This window comes from Elephas maximus, chromosome 26, assembly GCF_024166365.1.
Source record: "Elephas maximus indicus isolate mEleMax1 chromosome 26, mEleMax1 primary haplotype, whole genome shotgun sequence".
In the NCBI taxonomy this organism is placed as follows: domain Eukaryota; kingdom Metazoa; phylum Chordata; class Mammalia; order Proboscidea; family Elephantidae; genus Elephas; species Elephas maximus.
Genome location: NC_064844.1, coordinates 16313015 through 16332242, shown reverse-complemented (window position 1 = coordinate 16332242; position 19228 = coordinate 16313015). Strand labels below are relative to the sequence as shown.

The 19228-nt window shown below is 42.4% G+C and overlaps 1 protein-coding gene across 3 annotated transcripts in view; it reads left to right on the top strand.

The window, feature by feature from the left end:
* Positions 1-19228, top strand: part of PRKCE (protein kinase C epsilon) — a 625949-nt gene that overhangs the window by 375509 nt on the left and 231212 nt on the right. The window lies entirely within an intron of this gene.

Here is a 19228-nt window from a genome sequence, read left to right as displayed (position 1 = left end):
TAGAAGCAAATTACCAGATCTTTCTTCTGTGGGACTGCTGAGTGGGTTCAAACTGCCAACTTTTAGGTTAGCAGCCAACTGCTTAACCATTGAACCACCAGGGCTCCTTAGAATTGCAAATTCTCAGGCCATACCCCCCACCCCCAGCTTCCTGAATCCAAAATTCTGGGGTAGGGCCGGCAACCTGTGCTTTACCCTGTCCTCCGGTTGATTCTATTGCACACTCAAGTTTGAGAACCATTGGCATAGGGGTTTGTTTTATTCTCACTAGTATGGGTAGCATTGGCATGTCTATTTTATGTTGTCTACCAGGGGTCATACCTAAACTCGCATCTTTAGTCTATAAATAGAAGGGACTGGCCTTTGACAACATTGTCAGTTTGGACAATGATCTCTTCAATTTTCCAAGTTTTTTCAATGCTCGCCTCCTGTTCTGAAGACCCCCACTTTGAAGAGGACTTGAAGCACTTACTGATGAAGATCAAAGACTACAGCTTCAGTATGGATCACACCTTAGCATAAAGAATACAAAAAACCCTCACAACTGGACCAATAAGCAACATCATGATAAATGGAAAAAAGATTGACATCGTCAAGGATTTCATTTTACTTGGGTCTACAATCAACGCCCATGGAAGCAGCAATCAAGAAATCAAACCATGCATTGCACTGGGCAAATCAGCAGCAAAAGACCTCTTTAAAGTGTTACAAAGCAAACACGTCACTTTAAGGACTAAGATGTGTCTGAACCAACTTTGGTGTTTTCAGTCATCTCATATTCATGTGAAAGATGGATAATGAATAAGGAAGACCAAAGAAAAATTGATGCCTTTGACTTATGATGTTGGCAAAGAATATTGAATATACCATGGACTACCAGAAGAACGAACAATCTGTCTTGGAGGAAGTACAGCCAGAATGCTCCTTAGGAGCAAGGATGGCAATACTTCATCTCATGTTCTTTGGACATGTTGTGAGGAGGGATGAGTCCCTGCAGAAAGACATCATGCTTGACAAAATAGAGGATCAGTGAAAAAGAGGAAGACCCTCAATGAGATAGATTGACACAGTGGCTGCAACAGTGGGCTCAAGCATAACAAGGATTGTGAGAATGGCGCAAGACTGGGCAGTGTTTCATTCCGTTGTACATTAGGTCGCCATGAGCTGGGGCTGACTTGACAGCACCTAACAATAACAATAACTTTGAAGGGGACCTTAAGGTGCATAGGGTCTTTGTGTGGCCCCAGTGGTTCAGAGCAGGGAAGAAAACAGTTCTTAAACTCATCAGTCACACCGATGTCTCTATGATATTATTGAAATAGGTCTGTAGATCCAAACCAAATGAGGCCTGATGGTTCCTCATCACTAAACATTCAATAAAAAGTCAAAAGAGTCTAAATGCTAGTTAGAAAATTTCTGAAGAAAAACAATCTCTTTGTGATCCAATAATTCCTTATAAGTACTCCATTGTCCATTTGTTCTTTACTGTAAAACATCTAAAGAACACCTAATGAAATGCAATGTGGACCACAAGTATGACACAATAACACATGCTATTCTTCTTGCATGGCTTTCGTGAAGGCTTAAGAGACTAATTGACTTGGCCTGTCTAATTGAAACATAAGCATGCATGAAATGCATTGGTACAGGGTGCATATTAATTCAAGATGCTTGGCCACAGACTTACAGAAAAGAAATTATAGAATTTGTTTGTTAAAAAACAACAACCCAAGTAGAACAAATAAATAGACCCATAGCAAAAGAAGAGATTGAAAAGGTAATCAAAAAACTCCCAACAAAAAAAAGCCCTGGTCCGGACGGCTTCACTGCAGAGTTCTACCAAACTTTCAGAGAAGAGTTAACACCACTACTACTAAAGGTATTTCAGAGCACAGAAAAGGATGGAATACTACCAAACTCATTCTATGAAGCCACCATATCCCTGATACCAAAACCAGGTAAAGACACCACAAGAAAAGAAAATTATAGAAACTCTATGGGGCAGTTCTACTCTGTCCTATAAGGTGGCTATGAGTCGGAATCGACTCAATGGCAGTGGATCCCTCGTGAATGTAGATGCAAAAATCCTCAATGAAATTCTAGCCAATAGAATTCAACAACATACCAAAAAAAAAATTCACCATGACCAAGTGGGATTCATACCAGGTATTCAGGGATGGTTCAACAATAGAAAAACAATTAATGTAATCCACCACATAAATAAAACAAAAGACAAGAATCACATGATTTTATCAATTGATGCAGAAAAGGCATTTGACAAAGTTCAACACCCATTCATGATAAAAACTCTCACCAAAATAGGAATAGAAGGAAAATTTCTCAACATAATAAAGGGCATTTATACAAAGCCAACTGCTAACATCACCCTAAATGGGGAGAGCCTGAAAACATTCCCATTGAGATCGGGAACCAGACAAGGATGCCCTTTATCACCACTCTTATTCAACATTGTGCTGGAAGTCCTAGCCAGAGCAATTAGGCTAGATAAAGAAATAAAGGGCATCCAGATTGGCAAGGAAGAAGTAAAAGTATCTCTATTTGCAGATGACATGATCTTATACACAGAAAACCCTAAGGAGTCCTCCAGAGAACTACTGAAACTAATAGAAGAGTTCAGCAGAGTATCGGGATACAAGATAAACATACAAAAATCAGTTGGATTCCTCTACACCAACAAAAAGAACATCGAAGAGGAAATCACCAAATCAATACCATTTAGAGTAGCCCCCAAGAAGATAAAATACTTAGGAATAAATCTTACCAGAGATGTAAAAGACTTATACAAAGAAAACTACAGTACACTTCTGCAAGAAACCAAAAGAGACTTACGTAAGTGGAAGAACATACCTTGCTCATGGATAGGAAGACTTAACATTGTAAAAATATCTATTCTACCAAAAGTGATCTATACATTTAATGCAGTTCCGATCCAAATCCCAACGACATTCTTTAAGGAGATGGAGAAACAAATCACCAATTTCATGTGGAAGGGAAAGAGGCCCCAGATAAATAAGGCATTACTGAAAAAGAAGAACAAAGTAGGAGGCCTTACTCTACCTGATTTTAGAACCTATTATACTGTCATAGTAGTCAAAACAGCCTGGTACTGGTACAACAACAGATACATGGACCAATGGAACGGAATTGAGAATCCAGACATAAAACCATGCACATATGAGCAGGTGATATTTGACAAAGGCCCCAAAACAGTTAAATAGGGAAAAGACAGTCTTTTTAACAAATGGTGCTGGCATAACTGGATATCCATCTGCAAAAAAATGAAACAAGACCCATACCTCACTCCATGCACAAAAACTAACTCAAAATGGATCAAAGACCTAAATATAAAATCTAAAACGGTAAAGATGATGGAAGAAAAAATAGGGACAACGTTAGGATCCCTAATACATGGCATAAACAGTATAGAAAACATTATAAAGAACATAGAAGAAAAACTAGATAACTGGGAGCTTCTAAAAATCAAACACTTACGCTCATCCAAAGACTTCACCAAAAGAATAAAAAGATTACCTACAGACTGGGAAAAAGTTTTTAGCTATGACATTTCTGATCAGCGCCTCATCTCTAAAATCTACATAATACTGCAAAAACTCAACTGCAAAAAGACAAATAACCCAATTATAAAATGGGCAAAAGATATGAACAGACACTTCACTAAAGAAGACATTCAGGTAGCTAACAGATATATGAGGAAATGTTCACGATCATTAGCCATTAGAGAAATGCAGATCAAAACTACAATGAGATTTCAGCTCACTCCAACGGGGCTGGCATTAATCCAAAAAACACAAAATAATAAATGCTGGAGAGGCTGTGGAGAGATTGGAACACTTCTACACTGCTGGTGGGAATGTCAAATGGTACAACCACTTTGGAAATCAATTTGGCGCTTCCTTTAAAAGCTAGAAATAGAACTACCATACAATCTAGCAATCCCATTCCTCAGAATACATCCTAGAGAAATAAGAGCCTTTATACGAACAGATATATGCACACCCATGTTTATTGCAGCACCGTTTACAATAGTAAAAAGATGGAAGCAACCAAGGTGCCCATCAATCGATAAATGGATAAATAAATTATGGTATATTCACACAATGGGATACTACACATCGATAAAGAACAGTGAGGAATCTGTGAAACATTTCATAACATGGAGGAACCTGGAAGGCATTATGCTGAGTGAAATTAGCCAGTTGCAAAGGACAAATATTGTATAAGACCACTAGTATAAGAACTTGAGAAATAGTTTAAACTGAGAAGAAAACATTCTTTTGTGGTTACGAGGTGGGGAGGGAGGGAGGGTGGGAGAGAGGAATTCACTAATTAAGAACTACTTTAGGTGAAGGGAAAGACAGCACACAGTACAGGCGAGGTCAGCACAATTGGACTAAACCAAAAGCAAAGAAGTTTCCTGAATAAACTGAATGCTTCCAAGGCCAGCGAAGCAGGGGCAGGGGTCTGGGGACCATGGTTTCAGGGGACATCTAAGTCAATTGGCATAATAAAATCTATTAAGAAAACATTCTGCATCCCACTTTGAAGAGTGGCGTCTGGGGTCTTAAACGCTAGCAAGCAGCCATGTAAGATGCATCAATTGGTCTCAGCCCACCTGGATCAAAGGAAAATGAAGAACACCAAGGACACAAGGTGATTAGGAGCCCAAGAGACAGAAAGGGCCACATGAACCAGCGACTACATCATCCTGAGACCAGAAGAACTAGATGGTGCCTGGCCACAACCGATGACTGCCCTGACAGGGAACACAACAGAGAACCCCTGAGGGATCAGGAGAGCAGTGGGATGCAGACCCCAAATTCTCATAAAACCAGACTTAATGGTCTGACTGAGACTGGAAGGACCCCGGTGGTCATGGCCCCTAGACCTTCTGTTGCCCCAGAACAGGAGCCATTCCCGAAGCCAACTCTTCAGACATGGATTGGACTGGACAATGGGTTGGAGAGGGATGGTGGTGAGGAGTGAGCTTGTTGTATCATGTGAACACTTGAGACTATGTTGGCATCTCCTGCCTGGAAGGGAGATGAGAAGGTGGAAGGGGTTAGAAGCTGGTGAAAAGGACACGAAAAGAGAGAGTGGAGGGAGAGAGTGGGCTATCTCAGGGGGAGAGTAATTGGGAGTGTGTAGCAAGGTGTATATGGGTTTTTGTGTGAGAGACTGACTTGATTTGTAAACTTTCACTTAAAGCACAATAAAAATTATTAAAAAAAAAAAGTACAAAAAAAAATTTTTTTTTTCTTTTTTATCATGAAAGGCATCGTATACATGGAAACAATCACATTCCAAAAAATGCATGTACTTTCTGCAGTATTGTGGTTCCTTCAAAAAAAAAAAAAAAAAAAGAACAACCAAACCCATTGCAGTCAAACTGATTCTGACTCATAGCGACCCTACAGGGCAGAGCAGAACTGCCCATAGAGTTTCCAAGGAGCGCCTGGTAGATTCGAACTGCCAGCCCTTTGGTTAGCAGCCGAATGTTTAACCACTGCACCACCAGAGCTCCTTTAGGGATTGTTAAATTATTTTGAAACTGGGGTGGGTTTTATTTTGTAAAAAGACATTTTTGTCATATTGTATGGGAGGAAAAAATACACAGAGGCTTTGAGCTAGAAGTCAATGGATTACAGTATGTTTAATACCATATTGCTTTTCTTACCTACATTGTCAATATTTCATTTAACTAATAATAGTGATAGGTATAGGGGAAGAAGTTAGGGAGGCCTTAGAGGGAAGGATGAAAAAGAAACGTTAAGAGGTTCTTCTTTTCCTAAAGTAATTAGCATTCTAGTTGGAGAAACTCACAGCAATCACTCAGAGAAAGCGTATAATTAAATGTTTAATGAATGAATATCAAACTGAGTAGTAAAGACTCCAAGTACTATAACGGTTTAAAGAAGAGGAAATCCCTGTGGACTGCTCTGATAAGGAAAGTTTTCACAGCAGAGTTAGATCTTCCAGCCTGGGAAGGATTTGGATGCAAAGAGAGAAGAAAAAGAGTGTCCTAGAAAGGAGGACTGATATGATTAGAAGCAAGGATGGCGAGACTTCGTCTCAAGACCTACTTTGGACATGTTATCAGGAGGGACCAGACCCTGGAGAAGGAAATCGTGCTTGGTAAAGTAGGGGGTCGGCAAAAAAGAGGAAGACCCTCAACGAGATGGATCGACACGGTGGCTGCAACAATGGGCTCGAACATAGCAATGTTTGGGAGGATGGTGATTAGAAGCTTGACTTTTGTGAGGGCCAGGCAGGAGACTGACCTGATGAGGATGGTGAGAGTGAGTGGAAGAATGAAAAGCACAGATCGGCTGAAGTAGGACCTGACAGAGGAGGGGACCCGTACGTACCAGCTACTCCAGCCTTCTCTGAACTCTTAGGTTTATAGCCTCTTCTGCCCAGTTGAGCTCTCAATTGAGCTGTCAATTATAAGCTATTTCAATGCTTTAGGCAGCTGTTCATCCTAAACTGTCCACAGGGTGGTCCTCTGTAACTTAAGTAACTCCTGGTACAAGGCTTTGGCTAGAGTAGATCCTCACTAATGACAACCCCTTCCCCCCTTGTTAAATACATACACTGTATGTATAACTTACATACAGTGAAATCCTCCCTTTTTAATGTACAGTTATGAGAGTTTTGACAAATACAATCATGTACCCCCACCACACTCAAAATATAGAGTAGTTCCATCACCCCCTAAAATCCTCCCATTAGTTGGACATTTCTTCCACCCCCAGCCCCTGGCAAGTACTCATTTGTTTTCAATGCCTATCGTTTTACCTTTTCCAGAATGTCATCTGGATGGAATCATACAGTATGTAGCCTGTTGAGTCTGCCTTCTTTAACTTAGCAGGTGTATTCCAGATTCATCCATGTTGTAGTCTGTGTCAGTAATTTGTTTTCTTTTGTTGTTGAGTAGTATTCTACTGTATAGATGTACACCAAGTTGTGTGTCTATCAATTTCTCAGTTCAGAGATCTTTGGATTATTTCCAGTTTTTGGCAATTACAAATAAAGCTGCTATAAATATTTGCATATAGGTTTCTGTGTGAACCCAAGTTTTCATTTCACTTGAGTAAATAACTGGCTGTGGAATTGCTGGATTGTATATTTAGTGATATCTATTATGCTAATTTATTTTTTATTATGCTAATCATGTCGTATAGCCATCACCGATATTCTTTGCCAAATTTCCCATCCCCATAAACAGAAACTTACTGCTTCCTAAACAATGACTCCTCTTTTTTCCTTCTCCTGACCCTGGTAGCCATTAATAAACATAGGTCTCTATACATTGGCCTATTCTAGATATTTCATAAGAATGAGATCATATAATATTTGTCCTTTTGTGATAGACTTTGGTAATTCGTTCAGCATACTGTTTTCAAGGTTCATTCATATGTCTATTTTTTGTTGTAATGGTGGGAGTGATGGTCTTTCCAGCTTTCTACATCCTAAGCAGGATAAAGTGCTTAAGATAAGGTGCACAATGGGGCCTAGAAAGTTCTCAAAATCTGGTTTCCCTGACCAGCAACAGTGACATCACCTGAGAACTTGTTAGCAATGCAGATTCTCAGCCCCTCCCCAGACCTGCTGAATCAGAAGCTCAGGCCATGGGATCCAGCAATTTGTGTTTCAACAAGCCCTCCAATTAATTCTCATGCATGCTGAAGTTTGAGAATCCTGTTATTTTAAGGAGAGGACTCAGAAGGTAGTTCATCCAGTTAGGAGAAGATAGTGATAAAATTATACTAATGGGCTTAAACTAGGTTCTTCTGTGTTCTGATTCAGACTTGACAAGAGACTGGAGCCATTACCTGTTTGAGAGAGAGGAGAACCTTTCCCCACCTCATTTTGGCCTGGCCTCCTTTCCCTATCATTCCGATAGGAAATGAGATTTCCCCTTAAGGAGTGAGAGGCCATCTGATATCTAGAAAGCCTTTCAAGCAGGATATCAACTTCAGACAGGGGTGTAACAGGTGTAGAATTCAAGTTTGATATGTTGAGAATCAACCTGAGGTTCTTCTGGTTAGTGATGTGTCAAATTTCCGGTCTTCCTGACCCAGAAGCCACCTGGAGTTGCCTTGAGCTGAAATAAGGGGGAAGAATATTATGTGAGCTTGTAAGAAAGCCTCAAGCTCCCTCAGTGCAAGAGGAAAGCGTTCCCCTGCTCTGCCCTTGATCGAGAGCTGTCCTTTCGATGGATCGTTTGGACAGGGCTTCGAGCCAACGACCAGGAAGTACCAGAAAGGAGGGTGGGCACCTGCTTGACACTGCAATCTTTTTTCTCAAGAAGGTGGTTTGAAAGAACAAAAGACATACTATCGTATCTTCATTTTAGTTCTCCTGCTTTTAAAAAAAAAATCATTTTAGCCTCTCTCATTTCTAACTTTTCAGTAATAGACTTGATCTGGGACTGTGCTAACTTAACTGCACTGTTTTAAGAAAGAGAATAATTGTTCATTAAGGGAACAGAGGCATTCGCGTCCATCTTTGTGGCATCAAGGTTGAGGAGGGGACAAACCTAGAGAAGAGACGTTTTCTTCATGGCTACGTCTTCCTGACAGACATAAGACTACTTGGATTGGGTTGAGGGAACAGTTGTTCTGAAAACTTTCTTCCTTGCCTGGCTGAAGCAGATATACATTTTTTGTTCCAGAAGTTGGTTGCCTATGTGGTGATTATATTTGCTCCCACATCACATCTCACATATCCTTCTGCCTCTCAAAGTCCTGCTCCTAGTGACTGGAGTCAGTACTAAGTAGTGAAAAGTGGAGGCTGTGGTCTTTCTGTTACTCCCTGACTTGTGTGTCGAGGTGGGAGAGCGGGGTTGTCTGTATGAGTTTTCATTTTCTGTTGCTTTGCCAGCGGTCTGGTTTCCAAAACAGCACTTCTTCATCAAGCCCCATATTCACTTGAAAGAAATTGGCCTCTCCCAATCTGCTAATCATTTTTTCACATAGTTTTCATTTACAGCATTTGAGAAGAAAAGTTCATTTTCAAAATTCTGTAAACCACCTGTTAGAGAAATAGGAACTTGAGTTTTCTTGGATGTTTTTTCCCAGTTTCTATTTGAGATGCAAAGGTGGTAGAGGGTGACGGGAGCCCATTTTGTATTCTTTAAAATGTGTGATATGGGGGAGAGAACCCAAATTCTGGAGTTGGACAGACCTTGGTACAAAATCAGGCTCTACTACTGAAAATTATTTGCCCTTGTGTGAGTCGCTTAGATTTTCTTAGTCTCAATTTTCTCATCTATACAATGAAGATGATAATAATAATAATACTGATCTTTTTTTTATTGTACTTTAGATGACAGTTTACAGACCAAACTAGTTTCTCATTAAACAGTTAGTACACACATTGTTCTGTAACATTGGTTAACAACTCTATGACATGTCAACACTCTCCCTTCTGGGTTCCCTATTACAAGCTTTCCTGTTCCCTCCTGCCTTCAAGTCCCTGCCCCACGGCTGGTGTGCCCCTCTAGTCTTGTTTTGTCCCATAGGCCTGTTCAATCTTTGGCTGAAGGGCGAGCCTCAGGAGTGACCTTATTACTGAGCTGAAACAGTGTCTGGGAGCCATACTCTCAGGGCTTCTCCAGTCTCTGTCAGGTCAGCAAATCTGGTCTTTCTGAGTTAGAATTTTGTTCTACAATTTTCTCCAGCTCTGTCCAGGATCCTCTATCATGATCCCTGTCAGAGCAGTCAGTGGTGGTAGCCGGGCACCATCTCGTTCTGGACCCAGTCTGGTGGATGCTGTGGTAGATGTGGTCCATTAGCCCTTTGGACTAATCTTTCCCTTGTGTATTTAGTTTTTGTCATTCTTTCTTACTCCCAAAGGGGTGAGACCAGTGGAGAATCCTAGATGGCCACTCACAGGCTTTTAAGATGCGAGATGCCACTCACCAAAGTAGAATGTAGAACTTTTTCTTAATAAACTATGTTATGCCAATTGAGCTGGATGTTCCCCGAAACCATGGTCCCCACAATCTTCAGCCCAGCAATTCAGTCCTTCAGGGAGTTTGGATGTGTCTATGAAGCTACCATGACCTTGCCTTGTACAGGTTGTGCTGGCTTCCCCGGTATTGTGTACTGTCCTACCCTTCACCAAAGCTCCCACTTATCTATTGTCTATTAATATTACCGATCTTGTAGGGTCATTTTGAGAAATAGAGATAGTATGTTTTAATCATATGCTGTATAGTAAATGGTACCTATTATTTGTATTACTGGAGTACCTGGATGGCGCAAACAGTTAAGTGCTTGGCTGGTAACAGGAAGGTTGGAGGTTTGAGTCCACTCAGAGACACTTTGGAAGAAAGTCCTGGCAATCTACTGCAAAAAATCAGCCATTGAAAGCCCTATGGAGTGCAGCTCTACTCTGACACACCTGGGGTCGCCATGAGTTGAAATTGATTTGAAGGCAACTGCTTTTTTATTTGTATTATTAGATATCTTTAAAAGGATTTTATCTTTTGCTTTATATATACTAAGCGCCCATCAGCCTCTGACTGTAAAATTTTCAAATTGCATCTCCTACCACCGCTCTCCTGCAGGCCCTACAACCCTTTCTGCCCCACAGTTCTCCCACCTTCACAGCACGACCTCTCCAAAAAGAATCTGAATTTCATTCATGCCAAACTGATAATGCTTCCTAACACTGTAGCCCTCCTGGAGGATCTGCAATGGAAAGTTTAAAACATCCAACCTAAGGGATAAAGTTTATACAGAGGAGCTGGAGGCATCAGGGATTGTTATTTTATCTTATTTAATTTTAATTTTATTTTATGGCACCAGTACTTGGCCAGCGTCTCTGAATTCCCAACTCACAGGAGCCAAGTCAGCCTAACTCACTTGCACATAGGCACTGGAATCCCCGTGGTAGAGATTCTAGTAATAATTACTACTAGTAATAAATACTACCACAGGGGCTCTCTCCATGAGCAGAATGTGTAACACAAAGCGTAAGCACTGTACGTAGGATCTGGGAGGCGCTCAGTAAACACTGGTTGAGAGAATGAAAATTCTCATAAGCATTCCTTGTAATGTTCACCCTAAGTCCTTCCTGCTAGATTTTCTCTTTTAAAAAAATTTTTATTTACTTTTTATGTGTCGTTTATGCGAAAGTTTACATAGCAAGTTTGGTTCCCATTAAATAATTTTTATACAACTTGTTCCACGATATTGGTTATATTTTTCACAAAGTCAATATTCTCATTATTTCAGTTCTGTTTGTTCTGTTTCCGTTAATCTAGCCTCCCTGCCCCACCTTAGCTTCTTATCTTTGTTTCAGGGTAAACGTTGACCGTTTAGTCTCTTATAGTTGATTGTCTAAGGGAGCGCAGTACTCACGGGTGATATTTATTTTATAAGCCTATCTATTGTTTGGACAAAAGGTGACCACGAGTTCAAAGACTGTCTTAGGGCTATAGTTTTGGGGTTTCCTCTAGTCTCTTTCAGCCAAGTAAGTCTGGCCTTTTTTAGGAATTTGAGTTTTGTTCTACATTTTTCTCCCTTTCTGCCTGGGACCTTCTGTTGTGTTCCTGGTCAGAACAGTCAGGAGTGGTAACAGGACACCATTTAATACTTCTGTTGTCAGACTAGTTGGAGCCATGGTTCATATGGGCTATTAGTCTTGTGGACCAGTTTCTTCTTTGAGTCTTTGGTTTCCTTCATTCTCTTTTGTTCCAGATGAGTAGAGACCAATAGTTGTATCTTAGATGGCCACTCACGAGATTTTAAGACCCCAGATGGTACTCACCAAAATGAGATGTAGAACATTATCTTTATGAACTGTGTTAGACCAGTTGACCGAATTGTGCGGGGAGACAATGGTCCCAAGGCTTCAATCCCAGTAATCCAGTCCTGCGAGGTGTTTGGTTATGTCTAGGAAGTACCTGTAACTGTGTCTCCTATGTCATATTACCTCTTGAATTAGGTATCCGTTGCTGCATAGCAAATTACCCCACATTTAGGAGCCTAAAACCACAATAAACATTTATTATTTCACATAGCTTCTGTGGATCACAGGAATTCAGGGGCAGCTTTAGCTGGATGGTTCTAGCTCAGGGTCTCTCCTGAGGTTGTAGTCAAGATGTTAGCGGGGGCTGCACTGTCATCCGAAGTCTTGACTGGGACTGGAGGATCCACTTCCAAGATGTCTGACACACTTGGCTGCCAAGTCAGTGTTGGCTATCAGCAGGGGGCCTCAGTTTCTCACCACATGGATCTCTCCATAAGACTGCTTGTGTGCCCCCAGGACATGGCAGTTGGCTTTCCCCAGAGTGAGTGATCCAAGAGAGAGCAAGGTGGAAGCTTCAATGTCTTTTATGACCTAGCCTCGGAAGTCACACTCTGCCATTTCTGCCATATCTTACTGGTTACACAAGTCAGCAGGTCAGTCCTATTCAGTGTAGCAGGGAATTGCACAAGAGTGTAAACACCAGGATCTGTAGGGGTTATCTTGGAGGCTGGCTACCATTACCTTTCATTCGACTCTCTTTTTTCTCCCAGAAGCTATGAAGTTTCTTTTGACCTTCTATCTCCCCTCTAGTGGGATTTCAATTCTCTCCTCTTTGGTTGACTCCTTAGCCCCTCAGAGATGGGGTAGTTTGCTTTGGCCAGGAGCAGTGTTGGTCCACTGCTAAGGATTCTTGAGACTCTTACACTGTATGGTAGACTTAAACCCCAGCCTAGCCCACGCTTCCCAATCCCAGTGACTGCTTAAGTCAAGATCTACTGTAAAGGCAGGGCCCAGATTTCTGGGTGGAGAAAGGACCAGCTCCTACAAGTAAAAACACCGCTCTTGGGCTGCCCAGAGATCATTAAGGTATAGGATGGGAGCCATGCTTTTAGGAGAGATGCTGGGTAATGCTGAGCCGTTCCTGCTTCTGGTGACCATGAGCATATGTTTACAAGGAGTCTGGCTGAGATTCAAGGCATGGCCCAATGCCTGTAATGTTTTCCTTCTGGACAAAGAAAGCTTATTCATTTGGGGAATTTGATCTCCATTTTTTACTTCATTAGCACCAAGAACTAAGTTAACTGGATCTCTCATAAGCATCTGTGGCCTCAGAATATTTTCTCAGGGTCATTAAGTTGGGGAGTAGGGGGGAGTGACGGGGGGGTTTCCCTCCCTTTTCCTCTTGACAGTTTTCATTTTCTCTGCATGGAAGTGTATAGATAAAAAAAAAATATGTCTCCCCAAATGTAGCTACTGATGTCACTGTTGATTTGTAGGGTTGTTTGAAATAGATCCTTCTTCTTACACAGTGACCTCTTTCTCCAACATTCTTCTATCACTATGGAAGACAGTTCTGAGGGACATAACAGCTGCTGAGGGCTGAAGAAGCAAAAACTGGGAATTCAGAGGATTTATGGCACTGCAGTGTCCCTGGCTGGGGAGAAGTGCCAGCAGCAGTGGTGGGGGCGGGGGGGGGAGGTTCTCTGGTGTGTGTATTTGTGTGTGTGTGTGAAGTGAGAACCGGAAGCCTTGAAGAGGTATGGGTTGGATCATGGGGTGCTTTCAGTTATTAAAAGCATTTTTACTTTCGACCTTCTCGTCCCTCTCTCCAAGTACAGAGTATGTGTCACAGTCTCAGGGGACCACAAGACTTTTAAGAAAAAGTTTACTTTAAGCAAGTTTTTGAAGCCAAGGCAAAAAGCATAAGCTTTACGGGAGCAATGGCCATTGTAGCTGTTTCTGTAGAAAGACATGGCGCTTGCTCACCTGTTGCTTCCTAAAGGCTGGTGCATCTCCCCAGTGCTGTCCAGAAAACAGGATGAGCCTGGGTTACTGGGAGGGAGGCGGAAGGAGGGCGAGCTGCCTTCTTGGTCAACATAGGCCATTCTGCTAAAGAACCAGCAAGAGGAGTTTGTGTTACTTGAGACAAATTTATTTGCCATCTGGGAAGGTGTGGGGTTCATTTAGTCAATTATCAGCCTTGACTTTGTAACTTAGCAATCATCTTGACTTCTCTTTTCCACCTCTTTTGATTCAAATTTTTTTCATTGCTTTTTTTTTTTTTTTTAATCTTCTGACTCCCTGAAACTCTCCTTTTTTCCCAGGTAGTCCAATAAGGGAAACCCTGGTGGTGCCGTGGCTAAGTGCTAGGACTGCTAACCTAAAGGTCGGCTGTTCAAATCCGCCAGGCGCTCCTTGGAAACTCTATGGGCAGTTCTACTCTGTCCTATAGGGTCGCTATGAGTCGGAATTGACTCAATGGCAACGGGTTTGGTTTTGGGTTTTGGTAGTCCAATAAGAAGTGCTTACGTGGTTAGCTTCAGAATATTCCTAGCCCAGGACTCTGGATCTCCTTGGGAGAGGCTATGGTTTTGCTATCTCATTTTTACTTCAAAAAGCAAGAACTCAAAACTGCCATAGCAAAGAAGAATCTTGGGGAAACAAAAAGTTAGTTCATTGTGGTATTTTGGGAAATCGTCCAGACGTTTAATTTTGAGAAGTTTTTATGGAGCCTGAGATGAGGTAACTAGGGGCCACTTGGCATTAACTAGTAATCAGTTGCCGTCGAGTCAGTTCTAACTCAAAAACTTTTTGGAGCGGAGTTCTACTCTGAGACACGTGGGGTCCCCATGACTTAGGCATTCGTTGTTGCTGTTAGCTACCATTGTCCCCTGATTCACGCGACCCCAAGCACGATGGAACAAAATACTGCCCAGTTGTGCACCATCTCCATGATTGGTTGCAGATCAGATGGTAGTGATCCACAGGTTTTCACTGGCTGATTTTTAGAAATATGCCGCCAGGGCTTTTATTCTAGTCTCTTAGTCTGAAAGCTCTGCTTTCTCCAGCGACTTGGGCATTAAAAAAAAAAAAAAAAAAATTAGAGGGTATAAATTTCAGCTCACTCTTAGCCTTCATGAGCACTGCTGCTGACTAGATGAATGCAGAATAGCTGACAGAAACAGGACTGGATGCATTTGGGTTTTCCAATAAGTGATTCATAACCTTTTTGGCAGGGATGCCTGTGGCATAAAAAGACGCGTAATTTATTGTTTTTTTTTGCAGGGGGTGGGATATCAAACTACACTTGGCCTTGACCCCTTTCCTCTGTCCCCACAACCACCAACTAGCTCCTGAGAACAGACAGATGCCCTGCTGAGAATTCTGCCACTGCCCTCCCCAGGCATTTTTTAATACAGCGTTTCAAAAACATGAGCAATGGACAGAACGAGAGCTCCCATAGTGCCCAGGTGCCCCGGGATTCAGCAATCACTCAGTTTCCTGTGATTCATCCTGGACCATCACTGGCACCAACAGGGACTCGGCCCCACCTTTGGCTAGTGCCCCACTCTGGGATTTCCCCAAATGGGAGTGCTCTTTGAGCTTTTAGCAGGGCTTTCACTCTGTGGTTTCCTCCTGGCAAGCAATGGCTTTTCCTGAGGACCACAAACATGCAGTAAAGTACCCACGGTGGGGACTCCCAGTATGTAACATCGACTGGATGAAGGAGGAAGTGAATGAATGAATGAGTGAGTGAATGCAGACAGGCAGGGGGCAGGCCGACTTCCTGCTTAAGTGAAATCACTATTCTCCAGACCCTGCCGGTATGCCTTGAGCCAGAAAGCATGGAATGGTGGAAGTGGGAGCTGCCCTCCCTTTTTTTCACTGGAGATCTCTGCCTCAGAGATCATCTCGTTGTCCAATAATCACTGGGTTTTACTCCGGTTTTCCCTAGTGCTGCCATCTCCACCCTATCAGTGTCTAATCTTTTTCGCTTTTATTTCTATAAAGCACAAGCCAGCTTAAGTGTTTTAATCGCTGGACAGCACATAACGCGCTGCCATGAACATAGAAAAGATCACTGAGAAAGTGAAGAAGAGGAGGAAGAAAACAGGTTTATATGACATTTGAGATGCTAATCTTGAAATGTCTCCTCCCGTGCTTTTCTGATTAGAATACACAGAGAATAGGGACAATCCTGAGCCTCGCCTCTCAGGCTTTTCTGATTCTCATTGTGCGAATCTCCTGGATGGTGCAGAGAGCATAGAATAGTCCCTCCAAGGGAATTTGTGGCTGTTTCCTCTTCTTTCCTGTTTTGAACAGAAATTTTCTTTAACGTATCATGTGAGCACAACATGTAGAACGTATTCCTTGGGGTCACATAAATATTTACTGAATATTTAAAACCCACTGTCGTGAGTTTATTTAACTTGGAAATATTATCGTCCTTTTTCCCCCCTTTCCTGCAATATAAAAGATAAAAAAAAAATACTCCTCCTTAATTTTTAGTACCCGCTTTTGTTTTGTTTCCATTCCATTGATTTTGTGTTTTTTCACCAATAAGCCCATAAAGTCAAACCAGAGAGTTATTGCCAGGGAGAATTGAGAGAACTTCCCTGGGGTTGCCTTCTGTTAGGAGCACCCAGCAGCTCACGGCCACTGGCGCCTGGCACACCTGGGCAATTCCTTGCTTTCTTAGGGAAGCTTGTCCATTAAAGGCCAAATTGAGAATTTCTGAGACCAGTCATTGAGGGAGTGGTCACAATCCATTTCTTTGTGGTCAGGAGTAGTTCAGGCTGTACCCCACAGTGCCCGGCATCTACTCTCCACATCATAAACTTTTTTCATATGGATATTTTATTTATTATGTACCCTTCCAATGTGTATTTTTGCTTAGGTGTGTTTGAATATATTTATCCTTTTCTCTCTCTCATTTTATACAAACAGATGCACACTTATAAACATGTTTCTTAGTTTCTTTTTCTATTTGCTTCTTGGTGGACTTAGCTTGGGTGGCGGTGCCGTGGTTACAAGCTTGGCTGCTAACCAGAAGATCAGCAGTTCGAATCTACTAGGTGCTCGTTGGAAATCCTATGGGACAGCTCTACTCTGTCCTATAGGGTTGCTATGAGTCAGAGTCGACTAGACAGCAATGGGTGGTTTTATTTATTTATTTTTGGACTTAGCATATCAGTTTTTCAAAGCAGCTGCATTAAATTCCATTATATGAGCGTACCATGAGTTAATCAGTGCCCTTAGCTTTCCTTTCTAAGTCGAGAGAGGGGAACAGAGGCAGATGCGTGGAGGTAGACAGGCAGCAGCAGGGAGGTGACGTCCATACACACAGTTGGGTCCTAGTGACCTGACCTGACCAGTGGCCATTGAGTTGCTCAGGCTCCTGGTGACCCCATGTGTGTCATAGTGGAATTATGCTCCATACAGTTTTCAGTGGCTGACTTTTCAGGAGTAGGTTGCCAGCTCTTTCTTCTGAGGTGCCTCAGGGTGGACTCAAATGGCCAACTTTTGGGTTTACAGCCGAGCACATCAGAGACTCCAGGTCCAAGTGGGAACTAGGTTATTCTGCTCAGATGGCTTGGCCAGGTTGGGGATTCCTGAAATGATGTTTATATTTGCTGCATGACTTTCATCAAATTAGCTAACCTCTTGGAGCAGCCTCAGTTTCTTCGTCAATAAACTGAGAATCATAATCCTTCGTGGGATTAGAGGACATCACGTGTGTTAGATGTTTAGCACAGTGCTCAGCACCTGGGTAGCTGATATTTTCCTGCTTCTGAATATCCAGAACATTTGAAAGTTGTTTACACAAAACACCGGGGTGGCTGAATTGTTTTCTTTGGCCTTTCTTTTGGGAAGTTACCTGTCTTGAGGGCTAGATACATTCTCTGCTTCGGTTCCAAGACTCGCCTTCTGAGGAGGCTTCGCGCTTCTTCTCATACTAGTCACCTTTCTTACTGCTTTTATTCTAGATCTAAGTCAGTGGTCCGCACTCAGCCCGCTTATCCTGACAGCTTCCCAAGTATGAAAAGTCAAATCTCCTTTTCTAATAAAGCCCCCAATGGATGGTGGCGAGGGGGAAAAATGACTTTATTCATCTTCAAACCCAGGGTCAGCAGGAGGGTGGGCGTTAAACATGGGGGTGCCAAAAGGCTTAGGAATCAAGATAAGTAATATTTCAATGCAATAGTTTAAAAACACAAATTAACACACAGAATATGAAAGTTTTAAGTAAAGACGTGTTCAGCATTGCTGATTTTTCCTTTTGCCTCAGACGCCAGTACAGCTCAGCATTGCTCATGGCAGCTTGGGGTGTAAGCTGAGCCCCTGTATAGTCCCCTTTGATAGATAAAGGAGCAGAGTCCCAAGGAAATTAAACAGCTTGTTCAAGGACATAAAGCAAGTTGGGGGCAAAGGCAAAATATGTCTGGTCTCCTAACACCTAGATCAATCACCAAAAAAAAAAAAAAAAACCAAACCCAGTGCCATTGAGTTGATTCTGACTCATAGCAACCCTATAGGACAGAGTAGAACTGCCCCTTAGAGTTTCCAAGGAGCGCCTGGTGGATTCAAACTGCCAACCCTTTGGTTAGCAGCCATAGCACTTAACCAGTACACAACCAGGGTTTCCCAGAGTTGAATCACACTGGTAGAAAACAGAGTCAGAAGAGGGAGCACAGAAAAAAACCACAGCTGCTTGTAAAAAAAAAAAAATTTTTTTTTTTTTTTTTTTTTTTTTGCTTGTGGGAAAGACCTCGTGCACCCTGAGGATGGGTGGGCACCCTGCTGTGAGGAATGGCGGTGGTGCCCAGAGGCCATGCAGATCAGTCAGTCTGGCCCAGGCTCCTGATCAACTATCTCTGGCATAGCTGACTCTTGCTACATGTACCCTGGAAGGAAGTGCTGGCATCCAGGAGCCCAAGAGCTGAGCCTTTTAGAACTTCCCTGCTGGATTTTCTTAAACTGAAGGGCATCCCAAAAGCACTGAGTTTACAGGTGCCCATGACCTTCTGTGGGAGATGGGATCCAGTTCTCAACTCTCTTTTCGTGTAGGAAGAGATGAGGATGGGTGAGAGGCATGATGGCGGAACCTTCAATGACCAGACTGGCCAGAAAAGGTGACGTGGGTTTTCTTAATGGGGCAGCCTCCTTCTGAGTCTGTGAGTGGTCCTCTAGTCTAGACCGCAAAGTCTCACTCCCAAAGAAAGGGGCTGTGGGGTGCAGGTGGGGGTGAGGGGATTAGATAGAATAATAACTTGCAGAATAATAACTGCAAGGTGTGGGCTCCTTTTTGCTTTTCCCGCCACCTGCCTGCAACCTGTCAAATTCTTCTGAGCCTTGAGGCTATAAATTATTTCATTGGTGTAAAAACTTCTAGGGTTTTGAAGTGTATGTTGTTGTTGTTAGCTGC